The 15,067-nt window shown below is 46.1% G+C and overlaps 1 non-coding gene across 1 annotated transcript; it reads right to left on the reverse strand.

Moving 5' to 3' along the window:
- Positions 1–4,293: 4,293 nt before the first annotated feature.
- Positions 4,294–4,376, reverse strand: TRNAL-UAA. The gene has a single exon. It is a non-coding gene; the product is annotated as a tRNA-Leu (tRNA).
- Between the last annotated feature and the right edge of the window lie 10,691 nt (positions 4,377–15,067).

Genomic DNA, 15,067 nt, shown 5'->3' on the forward strand with positions numbered 1-15,067 from the left:
ATCCTCCTTCAGGGTGGATAGACAGAGGAACACGTACAGCAGCAAAACTTGCTCAGGGTATAAACAAATGTAACTTTTCTGAAGTCCACAGAGGAGCACATGATTGCGTTAGAGACACAGAGGGCCTCTGAGCTATTCTGGTTGTTTCCCCAGGTGGGACAAGAAGCGAAGTCAGGAGCTCCTGGCAACAGAGGCATCTTGGATGCTGGAGGCATCACGCAGATGAGACCTTGCCAAAATACGATGACAGATCCCCGTGRCATCCAATGGAGCCAGCACTGCAAACTGCTAAAATGCTGTCCTCACCCAGTTAAGGCAGCAAAATCTTCCTGGGTTGTGATATGGGCCCTCTCCCGAGTCAGACGCATCCCTCACACTCACAAAGCCAGGCACGGTCTCACTGCACCGCGAGCATGGACGGGGTTGCCCCAGGACAGGAGGTATAGGAGAACCGGCAGCTGATACAGGCCAGAAACTCCCCGCTCCCTCCCAACCACCACCTCTCCAAGGGGTTCCTCCAACTTGACAGGGATGCTCAGCTCCCTTTGTCGTACCCTGACTCTGCTCTGCCTTCGAGGGTTTTTTCTCGGCAGCCTCAAGCACACATTTCATCCTACAGAGCTGCTCAGTAGCACCTAAAATCCTACACCCCGCTGACTGCCATGGTGTGATTATATAAAGACACGTCTCGAGTCCTCTAGGGGACTCTTCATCAAAATCAGGGCACAAGCTGGACAAGGGAAAGAAAACCGTCACGGCTTTATTAATGACAAACAGCCTGGTCTCTCTGGGCTGATGTAGTCCAGTTAGCTTGTTTCCAGCAGCTTGTGTTTTACCGCTGTTGATGTCTTCCTCAGAGCAGTGCCTGTGTCTGGTTTTCAAACTCATAAAGAGAAGGAAGGGATTGAACAGGCAATCAGTGGATTAAAAAAATCACGGTATATTTGGACTAGTGCTGACTAGCCATGCAGGGGGTGCCTGTCCCTCTCGGATGGTTTTCCGAGATCCTGCCGTCACGAGAGGCAGATACGCCTCAATGCATTGCAGATATCGGAGACAACAACCCACACAGCACCCCGTGCTAAGGCACAGCCCACGCCCAAGGCACACAGCATGCAAACTTTGTCAAAATCGGGTGCTTCTGCTTTGTATCCTCACCTAGATTTGGCTCTGAGCTGCACTGATGTAGAAGCCCAAGACCAAACATGAGGTAAAAACACCACCAAACACTGGGATTAGGCAAAAGATCCAGATGGGCTGGGGGCTGACTTGTGAGATTTCCAAAACCCCAGGCCTGCTGTCAGGATGGTTCAGAAGTTCAGAGTCCTCCAGAAGTCCAGCCTGTGATCCGAAGGCCACCGACGCGCTGAGACACCCAGGCAGCCCGTGACACTCCCACAAAAAGCAAGCTCCCGGCTGCTCCCCACACCTGCTGGCAGGCACAGGCACAAGCTCTCCCCGCCTGCCAGCAGGCAATTATAACAGTAGTGTTACAATAGTAAAACAATAACATTTTGTTTACCTCCTAAATACTTAGCTCATTTTATCACTCTGCCTCCAAGCGCTAGATAATAATGGGAATCAAGACAGGCTGTAGGTTTTTGTATCCAAAACAGTGTGGGTGCATCTGTGATTTTAAAGAAGTTGCGATTTGCTGCTCCAGACTCCCTATCCTGGAAGCCTTGAGGCTGGAGATGGTGATAGGAGCTACAGGATGGACTGGATTTGGGGATTTCTCTAGGATCCAGAGCTGGGGTGAACTAGACTAGTTCCTCAGATGCCAATGGACTTGCTTTGACCTACATCCACTGAAGTTCTGGTTCCCCATTCCCAAAACAGCCTGTGTTATTCTAGGACTGGTTTGCTTTTACCTAAGTACTTGATTTATTTTAAGTACAAATATCCCATGATCTAATCTGAGATCTAGAAGCAGGCACACACAGCAAAAAATGACACTTATAAAGATTCCAAAAACCCATTTCATTTAGATTAAATAAGGCAGTTATTGTGTTTTAATATAAGAATTGATTATTATAAGTGTTTATTGAGCTTTAGCAGCTTAGATTTGTATCTATTTCATCACTGTTAATCTTTGATAAATATGTTTTTAATAATCTCTAGGTATTTATTGAACATAAAACTGTCTTGTGAAATTGAGAGTAAGATTGCTAAAGATACTTATTGTACACTACTTCAATACAAATTCATTATTAAAAACCTTTTACTGTGGTTTACTTTTAACCACAAAATAACAGATGTGTATGCTGTATAGTTAATCTATAATAAATATATTTTTAACAAACTATTGGTATTTAACCTGCAATAATGATCTTAATAAATATGATACATTGAAATGGCTACTGGACAAGCTGCTCTTTTTAGTTCTGTCAAACAGTTGGAGGATATACAGCTTGGGAGAGTAAAGGTGAGAAGAAGGAAAGCTGTGGTTTGGTGGAAAGCAGTTTACTTATCAGTGCACCACAGCTCTAACCTACCGTGGCCAGTGGCCTTATTGCTGTTTCAGTCCCCAAACCTCCAGCCCTGCGTTCTTACATGGCTCTCTGCCATTTGATCTCAGTCCTGAGGCAAATTAACACTTGATCCCGGATGTCCGTGTGAGTCTGCCAAGGCTGTGAAGCCTGTGATACAAAGGCTGTTAATTCAGCGCAGGGTGCTCTCAGATGATGCTCTGTGTACCCAACGGTTTTGCAAAGTGGATAAACATCCTCCAAGAATCAGAAATAGACCAGAACCCATACCCCTGGGGTGGAAAAAACACAAGCTTTGTGCGAATATGGATCAACAAAGAGGCTCAGATGAGGTGATTTGGGGCTTTGAACTCAGCAGAGGCCACCAAAAGCCTTTGACACACAAACTAGACAGGAGTCTGACTCCAAGCCATCAGAGGTAAAAAGTTTGACCTGCAGAGCTGCTCAGACCCCCTGGGATACTCTCAAAGATGTATTTGTCATTCTTTGCATCATTTAATGACTAAGGTTAGTTGCAACAAGACAGCTTTAGTGGATATGCACAGAATTTCACTCCCACTATTAATCAAATGGGAGAGGAGCAGAATAATTCCTCCCAAGTCCTCTCCTCTGGGTCCTGCCCCAACTGTTATATGTCCACTCTTACAGGCCCTGTAATCCTTCCTGCAGGCTACAATCTGATTCCCATATATCAGAGAGAGCCAAAGATCTTAACGTGCAACTTTTAACTGAGCTGTATCATCTGCCACAAACATGAAATTAATGGTCCTACATCATAATCATAAATTCATACATAACCCCATGCACCAGCAAATAACTCTTTCCAGTGATACTACAATGGTAAGCTGATTTGCAAGGAGCGCACGCTACCCAGGAATCCTAATTAACTAAATTAACACCATCACTTCAAATCATGTCCCAGCAGTAGGACATTTCCGATTGGCCTCAGGCTGGAGCAAAGCAGCCAAATGAAAACCTGACTGCATCTCCATGGGTCCAGCAGACTAATCCTTTACTGAGGGAAATATGTGGTGGCCGCAATGGGCCTTCTGTGTGTGTGTGGCCACATGTGAACAGTAGAGCTAAAACCTTGCAAGCATTTATAGGCACAGACTCGAGATACACTATGGCACAGCACCTCTCCATACAACAGAGGAGCTGTTCTCAGGTTCTCAAGAACTTCCCCAGTTTAACCTGCAACACCAGGAGCCCCCTTCTGCCATGCTGTACACTCTCAAAGTCAGCTCCCGGGACTTTGGGCACTGCCAAAGCCCTCTATGAGGGCAAGTACTGCGGTTCCTAGCTCCTGAAGGCTAAAGGGTGCCTTGGATGAGGCCAAGCGATGGGTCTGGGGTCACAGAGCAGACGAGGGGCAGAGCTGGCAAGAAGAGCCAGCATGGACTAGTCCAGTTCCATCTCCCTGAACTCCCTAGGGCCACTAGCTTGTCCTTGTGACTTGACTGGGCTGTTCAGAGCTTAAACTGCTTTTTCCCCCCTTCAAGGCTTTTATCTTTTTCTTTTTCTTTTTTTTTTTATTTTTTTTTATTTTATTTCTGCCTTGGAGAAAACAGACCTCTGTTTTGGGAGCATGTGGGAGCACTCCCTGCATTAAGGGACAAGAGCCATAGTCTATATTTTGGAGGGACCCACTCATTTCTCACTCCACAATCCCACCAGGGCCCTCTGAATCACCTTGGCTCCCTTTGGGCTGCACACAGCACAGGCAGTTATCTCGGGGGAGATTACTTCAGTGCCCTGGCCACTGCAATGGTGTTGATCAAGGCCAAGGGAAAAACAAGGCTCCTACCAGAAGTGGGGTTCGAACCCACGCGGGCATGTGCCCATTGGATCTTAAGTCCAACGCCTTTACCACTCGGCCATCCTGGTGGGCTGCCTGCTCTTTCCAGGCGTGCTGACTCCCACCCCAAGGGCTGCACAACTTGCCCAGCCCTCGGGGGACCCAGCCTGAGACACTTCTCAAGCCCAGTGACACCCTCTTCTCCTCATGGCTTCTTTGACTTTCCCAATAAGCTTGCTTCTGCCACGGCATAATGACAGACCCCCTCACTCCCTTCCCTTGCCCCCCACAAGAAGTGCTTTCCCATCCCCTGGGTTTTCCAAAACCTCACAGTTTTACCCCAGTGTCCTGCTCCTCCATCTCCAGGGAGCATGTCTCTGCTCACCTGCAGCTTGTCCACCCAGGTGCCTGTTTGGACCCCAGCTGCTGTGACACAGCTGCCATTGCCAAACCTTGCTACAGGGGAAACATCTCATTGGGAGAGACAGGGCCTCGTGGGCCATGGAGGACAGTACAGACCCTGCAGCCACCATGCACCATGCCAGACCCTTGTGCAAGGGCCACAAACATCTTGATACCTCCAGAGCCCCTGGTGCTGGAGGGAAACCACTGTAGTGTCTTGGCCTGACTTGGCTGGGTGCCCAGCAGAGAAGGGAGCTGCTCTGAGAGCCTTTCAGCGCTCACCCAGACAAGCCAAGTAGTTAAATTGTGCCTTAGGCCCTGCTCCTCACCCCTCTGGACTGCATTTGAACTCAACTGGGATGTTTAGTTGGGAAAGGTAGTAGGGTGGGGGCGCCTCCTTTTTTGTTTGGGGTTAGGCACAGCTTTTTTTTTGTCCTCTGGAAAAAACACAAAAACACCTCTCTCTTTGGAATCACATGGGATTCAAACCCACAGCCTCAAAACACCTTTATGTCCTAGACCTTTAGCCCTTAAGCCACAGGAACCTGATGCTTTCTATCTCTGCTTTCAGCCAGTCTGATTCTTCCCAGGCCAGCACCTTCATGTAGGGCTGCTGTTGCTTTGGGGAGACACTGCAACCTATTCCAGTCTTGTCTCCTGCCAAGGGATCCCCAAGCAATGCCGACTTACAGCAACCCAGATAGGCCTTTCGCTAGAGGGGTCCATCCACTGGAGCCTCCTCAGTTGTGGGAATGGCTGAGAAGACCTAGAAATACAGTGGAAGAGACCTGAGCATGTCTGACAGCTCATAGAAAGCCTTTTCTGACCCCAGAAAGCCAAGACAGGCAGGGATACATCCCAGACCAAGATAAGGATGTCTCTCTGGCGGTGAGGAGGAGGGAGTGGTGCTTGGCCAAGCTGTCCCAGGTCTGTCCTGCTTGAAGCTCAGAGCAATTCCCTCATCACTGCCTAGGGACTGCTCATGGCTGTGCCCTGAGGGGTCTGAGCAGGTTGGAGGGCTTGCAGCTCGCTGGTGCAGAGGCAAGAACCACTGACCAGAAAAAAGGGTGTTTCTGGGCCTCAAAAGAGGGTGAAGCAGAGCTCCTCAGCCAGGAGGGTACACCCCGGCCTCCAGAGACAACACAAGAGCCATGGAAAGCAAGGAAGAGGGATCCGCAGACATTACACTGGGAGACTCTGCAGTTCCTCAGCTTAGCAGAGCACTGGGTTCATCTATTCACAAGCAATAAATCCTGCCAGCAGGAAATTTCACCTCTGTAGGCACCAAGAGGGAACAGCAGCTTCCCCTGTTTCCTTTTGCCCTTACCATTACAGGCACAGCAACACCCTAAGCTGGTCCCTGTGTGCAGAATCGCAGCTGAACGTCCCCAGATGCCTCCAGATGCAACATCCACTTTAATACCAAATGAAACCATGCTAGCAACAGGTGTCACGCTAGCCAGCTCCAGAGAAATCTGTTTATAATGAAAGACTTCAAAGCATTAACGAGCTTGCAAAGCTTTCCTCTTCGATTACAGAGCTGGACCTCGCAAGGTTGGCATTAAGACAGGGGTCACCAATCAGGCAAAGAGAATGCATGTGCATGTTGGCGAATATAATATATTTGTCATCCTCTAAGAAGCAAAATTAATCATGCCCTCTCCGAAACAAAGCTTCTATGCCACATCTGCTTCTTACGGTGTGGAGAGAAGGGAGCTGCTCTCAAGGACGACCATGACCCACAGTGCTCAGATCCCCATAGTGCCCACTGCACCCAGCTTTGAAGTCAACATATTGCCTTAACTTTTCGGGTCCAGGCTGGGAAGTGTTACTCAAATCGGGAGCCTGAGCAAGCAGCCTGAGAGCTGAATAAATTGGTGGGGTCTCCCCTCCAGGGCAGGTTTAAGGCATGCTAGGAGGGTCTGGGATGGATGTATGAGAGAGCAGATTCAGCTGACGCTTGCTGCCCTGTATCTGTTCTGGGATGTCCCTAGCGCCTGCAAGGGAGACGATGCTGGCCCAGAATAGCAAGAGCTGCACGACGCATCTGCTCTTCTCGTCAGGGACCATTGCCTCCCAGCCTCTTCCCCTCTGCAGCTCCCCATAAACCTCTGTGTTGAAACAGTCTCCAGCGGCCAGCCAACAGCCCAGCTGCTCGCCTGATTTACGAGCTATGTCATCCCTCTGACCTAGGAGGAGGCTGTGCAAATAGGCCGTGCCGCGGGAATGGCGGCCAGCCCAAGCATGCAGTCGGGCACTGCTTGCCTCATTGGCCCTTCCTCCCAAAGCTGCTCAGTCTCCTTAGCCTTCCTGGAGTCCTCTCCCCTCCGACACCCTGACCAGCATTCACCCTGCCATGGGGGGCTCAGACAAGGGACAGGGAAATGAGGTGTTGGCTTGTTGCTGTACTGTTATTGCAGAACCTTTGGGGCAGTCTCCGTGTGCAGCCTTCAATGGCGTGGTGGCGGCTCAGCTTCCCTTGCCCAGATCAAATTTACTGGCACACCAGAAAACCTATTGGGACACAGGAAGGGACACAAGGACCAATACCAGTCTGAGCAGTGACAGGAGCAGGTCACATCTGAATACTCAAAAAATGCTAAGCCAGAAGTGTATCCAGGAGCACCTTAACTACACAAGAGTTTTGTTCAGCAGGAAGAGGTGGTGGCAATGAGGGGAGACCACAACCTAACCTGAGTCTCCAAGGCTGACCAGTTCAGTTGGTGTTGCATTCCCCAGCAGAGGCAAGACCAGTTCGCCTCTGTCTTGCCTCTGGCGGGGAATGCAGCACCAGCTGAATTACCTGTAGCATCTGGATATCTCCCATGCAAATCCTAAACCAGGCTGGCTGTGCTTCACTTGCAGTATCCCTATGAAATGACAGCTTGAAGGTGACATGGCTGCAGGCTTTCAGAACACATGTTCTGTAAGTGAAAGACATTAATAATGTCCTGAAGTCAGAAGAGTGTCATCCTTAGCTTCAGAAACACATTGGCAATATTAACTGGAAAGCAGCTCCTCCTCTCACCTTCTCTCCCCCAGAAATAGATCTCCTGGCACTCTGTGTCTATTCAGTAGATCTGTGTTTAATTTAAACAGCCACTGGAGGCAACCGTCATCCCACATGTTATTATTGCAGCTGGAGAGGATCTGATTGGTAGTTAAGAAAAAAAAAAATCCAGAGCCTTATAATCATGAGCAAGGCAGAGTAAAAATGGCACTTTGAAAGATTTCAGGACAGAACTTCTCTGCTTTATTGGTACAAGGGCTAAAATAATCTCTGTCACATGAGTTTAGAAACTGGTTGGCAGAGAGAAACAAAACAGGGTTCTCCTCTTATACCCGTCCCCTAGTATGAAAGCAATTCAGCATGCCGGTTACAATCATCAGGAGCACAAAGCAACTCAGAAGTTTGGCAGAGAACAGTCCTACCAGGGTCATCTTAGATTAAGTGATGGATGACAGCTTGGCTTCACCTTGCCCAGCAGGTTTTCAGGTGAAAAATTATTTTTGCTTATAGCCACAGGGCTCCTGTGTTGAGTTCATACAGCACTTAACGAGGAAGTTCTTTGGACTTGGTCAGTTTTTAAATACACTGTTGATGTCCCACCCGTAACTTTAAACTTTTACCACATATTCATAGTAGCTGGAGTTCACCAATACAAAGAAGAGCTGAACGGGATAGTATTGCTATTTAAGTGGTCCTCCGTTGGTTTCAGAATAAACAGGCAGTTGGCAAACACTGAAGTGCATTCTCCCTTCTTTCCTCTTTTTCCTACCTCTTTAAAGACAGTTCAGGAAACCAAGCTAGCCCCACTTTGGATTCAGAGGGCTTTCTTTACAGAATGGCTGGAAAATATATGTTGTAATCCTGTACGTGAAAGCTTACACTCTGCAGAATCTGACATGATGTCCCACTGCTTGTTGGCTCAAGTCATCCCCTGCAGAACTAAAAACCTTATGGTGCTCTATAGCTCCAGAGGAAAGATTTTCCATGAAGCTTGCAAATCCTGGTATTTGGCCAGAAAACCAAAGACCTCTTACTGTGGGCACACAGACTGGATTAAAAACCAGTGGAGTTGTGCAATTACAGGAGGTTATTCATCCCAGAGGGAAAATATGTTTTCTTCATTGAATAAGTTCTTTCAAAAACAACAACAAAAAGACTCCAGAAAGCTGAAAGCAATGCAACTACCAGAGCTAAGGCAGTAAGTCACAGCAAATAATGCATTTGTCTAGATTTTCCTGCTCCGAAATGATCTCTCAGCTGCTTACAATTTTCCACAAGCTATTGCTATTCTAAATTATTCACCCAGTATTTTCCACAAACGATTCTTGGTCAACAGACAGTTCCTCAAACAATTAAATTTGAGGATTCAAACTACCTAGGCTACACATCATTGTTTCTGCTTTAACACTGAACTGGCTCAGAATGAGATGTCTGAAGTGAATGGTAATGGTTTGGCATTTCAAAGTCATCACTCACCCATGTTCACTTATTCTCAGAGATGTTCTGGACAGGTTGCACATGTAAATTATGAAGGCTTTACCTATCTTTAGCCTGGACTAGATCTTGTGAAAGATACCATCATGGGCACATCTCTCAGTCACTGTTCCACCCCCCTTCCAAGCACCATCACATACACACGAAGAAAATGAGTCAAGGCTTATGCAGAAAAGAAAGCTCAAGAACATGCCTAGGTTTGCAGCTCCATGATACTGATGCCTCAGATCCCGAGTGCCCAAAACATGAAGAAATAAGTTAGACATTCAGTGCATGTTCGTCTATCCTTGCCTAACACAGTCAGCCAGAGTTTTTCTACAGTCATTGCAGAACAGAAATATCCAGAAAGGACTTCATCCTATCTGGGGCATCTACAGAGGGGTTGAATGCATTGCTTTTTGGAAATAAACAGAAGGAGCAGAGTCCTTCTGTTTAGCTTAGATTAGACACCTAGTTGTCAGATAACTAATGCTGAGGGAGATTGTATCTGCCTGCAGGAAGGGTTCTTACAGTAAACAGAGCTGGACACCGAACAGGTTGTTTCTGGAGGTGGAACAACCAGCACTGGAGACTTTTAAGAATTCATACAGAAGCCTGACTGATCCTGATTTAACACAGGTGATCTCCAAAGGCCTCTTCCAGCCCCAGTCTCCATAACCAAACTTCAGCGTATATTGGTGACCAATTTTCTGTAAATCAGGCTCTAATAAGGGCATTCCAAAATCACACAGGAAAACCTACATATTGTGTATTTTTGGCTGCCTTCTCACATGACGGGAGCTAGCAATAGGAAAGAAAGGCTCACCAGAGAACTCCATCCTTTATGGGTCATAACTTAAGAAACACTGCAGTACATGACCCTCAGAAGCAACCCAGAAGAGAAGTGAGGCACTTGAGTTATCATATGGATAAATATCATAGAGATCCAGAAATCTTGCATGTGCCAAAGAAGTCTCCTGTAATTATTTATGTAGCTTGGACAAAAATGAATGGCAAAACCTTTTGTGTTTCACCTGCAGCATCAGCAGTGCCCACTACTGCTTGTTATCTCAATGGGATAGTGTGCAAGTGACATATCACATCCCAGATGTCAAGATACATCTGCATGAATTCCTAAAATGACATGTGTTCTTTAGCCCAGAGCTTGGCTCCAGGCTAAGAGCTAAATTTGATGTTCTCTGCAGCTAAAACTTCTTCAAAAACCATTCTGGGTTAACTAGTGAAGGGAAATTTTGACTGCGCAATCTGTAAGAGAAGATTGGCTTGGGGAATGCTATGAAAGTCACTGTTTTGCAAGAGCAAAGAGAAAGAACAGACTCATTTCTAAAAGAGTTGCACCTAAGAACTTCAGAAAAGTGCAGAACTTCACTGACATATAATAAAAGACTGCCTAAAAGCAGAACATCTCCTCTGGCTCACCACGTCCTCTCCCAGAGGCACCACATCATTCCTGCTGCTCACAAAACAGCTTCTGTCTCCTTTTAATAGTTTTATTTTTAGACTTCTCATATTTAATTCTCTCTTTTTCCTTATGTAAGGTGCTTGGAAGGGCTGCAGTGTCAAACAATAACTACATCAGAGAAAATTTAGAATCCACAGCATTGAAATGAGTTTTTGCTCTTGACAAGTGAATAGACGTAGGAAGTGAGGGGATACAGTTGTATCAAGGAGAGCACCCAGCTGGCAATGTCATAGCATCTCTTGTGGGCTGGGAGCACCCACCTTCAGGTGTTGGCAATCTCAGCTTGGTGCATATCAGCACATCCCTGGAATTAGCATGGCCTGGGATCTAGGCACACATTCATGCAGCTCTATCAGCACGTATGTGCCTCTTCCCATGACCAACCTTGAGCTCAGATTAAAATGCAGTTTTGCCATCCTCTTGCCCCTCTCCCCTAGATTAACTAAAGCACCTACACCTGTAGCTGCAGCTTCACCTCAGCTAGAGGTCAGGCATTTCCCAATGTCCACACGCACCACTTTGCCTAGCATTACTCCACTTAGAGCAAAAGTGAGAGCAGAAAAAGACCTATTAGCTTCCCTCGATCCATCATTTTGGAACAAACTTGCAACACCTTTATAAGTTACCCCCTTCAGCTGTGCTGCAATAACTGACCACGTATCTGCTGGCACTTAAATCATGTTAATGTTACAGCTAAGTCCAACACAAAACTGAATCTCTGAATACCTGTAGGTTTTACCATTGCCAGAGCTTTAAAGGCAGCCACTGGAGATGGTCTACAGGTAACTAGGTTGTATTTTTCAACCAATAATCAGAGAAGAGCAAGTCTGATCCTCCACCCACAGTAGCACACAGAAATCAGTGATTACTGAGGTCACAATGGGTGACCAAAGACTTACCGAAAGACCAGGAAAAAACTTTTCTCTTTAAAAGACAGCACAAAATAGCTTGCAAAGGACTTCAAGTAGATGTACAGAAATACTGACAGGTATCAGTGGAACTATCTGTCGTGCAATGTCTAAAATCAGGTTATGGTGAAGAGTAGGTGTACAGAGTGAGCTCACACATGGTAAGTGCAAGAAGTTTTCTAGATATAACAAGTTTATAGAATATATTTTTTTTTTTTTCCCCATATGGGTTCCCAGCTGGACTTCTATGCTGCATTGAAAGAGACCATCTTGCTAAAAACATCAACAAGGACAAAATCCATGATTCTCCCAATTGGATGTGACCTTTGAAGGGAACCATTGAAGGGCGAGAGCTCACATGCTTCAGTGGGCTTCCCACTACCTCATTGGATTGAGCAACTGGGTACTGTATGTTTGTGTCCATTTGTGGGGGTTGTCTCATTTTGTTAACACCAAAGTGGAAGAATGGAGGCTCATGGAAGAGAAGAAGAGGGTAGGGTGGGAATTTCATGAGGCGTTTGCTCACTATCCACACCAGCAGCACCAGTGCCAGTCCTTTTATCAGCATTTGAGACCCTTCTCTGTGCTTTGCCTGCTTCGCTTAATGCCCATCACCTCAGCTCCCTGACCTTCCAGCTCTTCACCCCTAGCTGTCTGCATCCTGCGTAGCACAGGCCTTTGAGAGGTTGGTCTACAGCGATGTCAAGCTGGTCACCTGAAGAAAGGAAGCTTCCTCCAGAATAAAAGAAGGGACTACTGCAAGCCAATGTACCAGTAGCATTCTGGAAAATCTAGAACCAAGCATCCATAGTTGAAAAACTATTTAAAAAAAAAAGTGCTCTTCAGATTTCTGCCATTTCTCTACAACTAAAATTTTTTTGACAGTCAGTTTTCCAAGGAGCCACAGAGAAACAGATGCTAAGCCCATATGAAATCCTGTGGGCATCAAGCACTTATCTTCCATATCTTCTTTCAGATCTCCTGATCACAAACAACAGACAGGCAAACCCTAGCATATTTCATTTATTCATCTGCTTTCTTTTTCTGTAGTTTTGGGGGTATTAAGATAGTCTTTCTTCTGGGATTTACAGTCTGATTTTGTAATAATTAGGCAATTTTTTATTTATTTTTTTAAAACAAGCTGCTGTAGGTGCAGAGTTTTGGAAAGTAGTCAATGAAATTATTATTTTGTTGCACAGCTGTGCTAAAGCACAGGGGAAAGAGTGAAAAGACACTAGTATTTGTTTCTTTGGCTTTCAATTGCTATGTCAAAGCAAATAACAGCTTTGGTCTCAGTCCACAATTGAGCTAATTGGTAACACCTCAAACTGTATGTCCTAAAAACTCCCAGTTAGCAGCTAAGTGCAGCATAAACTAGGTAGTATTTGCTCCTTCATGCTCCAAAAGGACCTATGAATCATAAGAGACTGTTAAACTTAAGATTCAAAAGCATGCATTTTACTGTGTATATATGCAAGAAGCCATTCTTCTGTGGATGCACATTATTTGTTTTTCTGTGTTTGTAAAGCACCTAGCAGAGAGGGGCTGTAGTTCCTAACAGATTCTAATAATAATAATAATAAAAATTAAAAAAAAACTATATTAAAAAATCCCACTATAGATGCTCTTTTTCAGCAGACTTCTGCTATCCCCAAAATGCTCTGGTTCAGGGCCTGCTGGGAGACGTTCACTGTTGTCTTCCCCATTTAATTTCACAAAGCTCCCAAGGAGTTTCCTTCTCGTTGCTCTTTCATTTACCATCGAAGCCTCCTGCACCATGGGAAGGTGCTCAGAGCACCATGGGAAGAAATGATCCAGATACAAAGGGGCTGGGAAAGAAAACACAGATGTCTTCAAGAACTAGACACTAAGACCTATTCTGCAAAAAGGGGATTACTGAGGAGAATGCTAGGAATTACACACCCAGAGCAGCAATTCACACATCCACATTGCGTGCTGTAAGACACTGGCATTTGAGATGTTGTGAGGAGACAACAGTTTACACTATAATGAGGAAGCACAGTTGGAGGCCTTCAGCATATGCCTGTGATACAGATCCAGAATCAGTTAGAGGTCAGCATCTCCTGCCTACTCGATGGCCCCCGAAATGAATTCACACATCTCAGTCCATTTTTTGTTTGGTAAATGCCTACAGCACAAGGCCATTGCAGGACTGGCCCTATGTTGCTCATGGTCAGCAACTTTGCTGCAAAAGGAAACGACTGATCAGCTCAAAGGCAGGAGCTGTGCTTGACTCCCAAGTAGCATCTGGAGCACCTAAGGCTGACTGGTAAGAGCAAGAGACATTAAGACTAATGCTTCAAAATTTTGAAAGCACTGCTGGGCACAGAAACAGGAGACAAGACAGTGGCAAAGTGTTATCCTGAGCACATTAGTCCCCCTGTACAAACAGAAGAGGGAGAAGTTTTGCAGCATCTGTCCACACTGTATACTTCTGTGAAGAAGTCTGGTCTCTTTACTTTCTCTAAAGCCCTAGCCTGGACAGAGAGATCTGGTCATCTCCACCCCTCTCCTGTTTGGTTTGAGGGACAGCCACAATGGCATCATGGCGGTCCCCATCCAGCTGCTCTGAGCATCCAACTGGGGAGACATGGATGTATTTGCACAGAGGAGCTGGCAATGCTCTGCCCAGTCTTTTGGGAATAATCCCATACCACGTCTGTGAGAGTCAGGAATGGTAAAAAAATTAGTCCTACATACAGACTGATGGAGAGGATAGGATATGCCCCACTAAAGTAAAAGCTTGGGTTAGAGGCAAAGGTCTTCCTTACAGCTCTTTCCCAGCTTAATGGCAACAGACAAAACAGGACTAGCACCATACGGCTTGTGAGTGTTTAACAAAAGCCCTTCTTCGAAGCTCTCTCTGCTCTGCTGTTTACATGGCTGTAAGAGGCAGATTGCTGTCTCTTATTAACTAAATAAGCAAGCAGCAAAAGTTGAGCAAAATAGAAAAACATACACAGCTTGTCTGCAAATAGAGACAAATGTCTCCATCACACGGGTGCACCCAGCTGTCTAGCTGTTACCTGTTTGAACTACTTTAATTTCACATTAAGGTCAGTGTACTGGTAGCTTCTCCTCCCGGGTAGGAAACCTGGCTAATGAAACACTCATGTTGGTATTGAGTCCACTTCAATGCATCAATTGAGTGTTTCAAGGAGCTGAGGTGAGTGCCACAGTCTTTCTTCCCAAGGGTAATGCTCCAGACTGGGTCACCTGGAGTGCGAGAGCAGGGCTAAGCAGGCACAGCAGCTGACATTAGCAAGCGAGTGTCCTCCACAGTTTCGCAGGGAAAGTACAGGATGTCTTCAATTTATAAGGCAGGGCATCCTCCGTGCCTAAACCCATGCTGCAAGGAATGCAGAAAGCCCCTGTCTCTACGTTATTGCTACCCAGGTCTGTGCTCCTTCCTCATGTCTTCCCCTGGGCTAGCTCCACATTTATCAAAGGTTGTCTATTCAGCTTACATGGCCCATTCCTTCT

The sequence above is a fragment of the Apteryx rowi genome, unplaced genomic scaffold, assembly GCF_003343035.1.
Source record: "Apteryx rowi isolate R43461 unplaced genomic scaffold, aptRow1 scaffold_98, whole genome shotgun sequence".
In the NCBI taxonomy this organism is placed as follows: domain Eukaryota; kingdom Metazoa; phylum Chordata; class Aves; order Apterygiformes; family Apterygidae; genus Apteryx; species Apteryx rowi.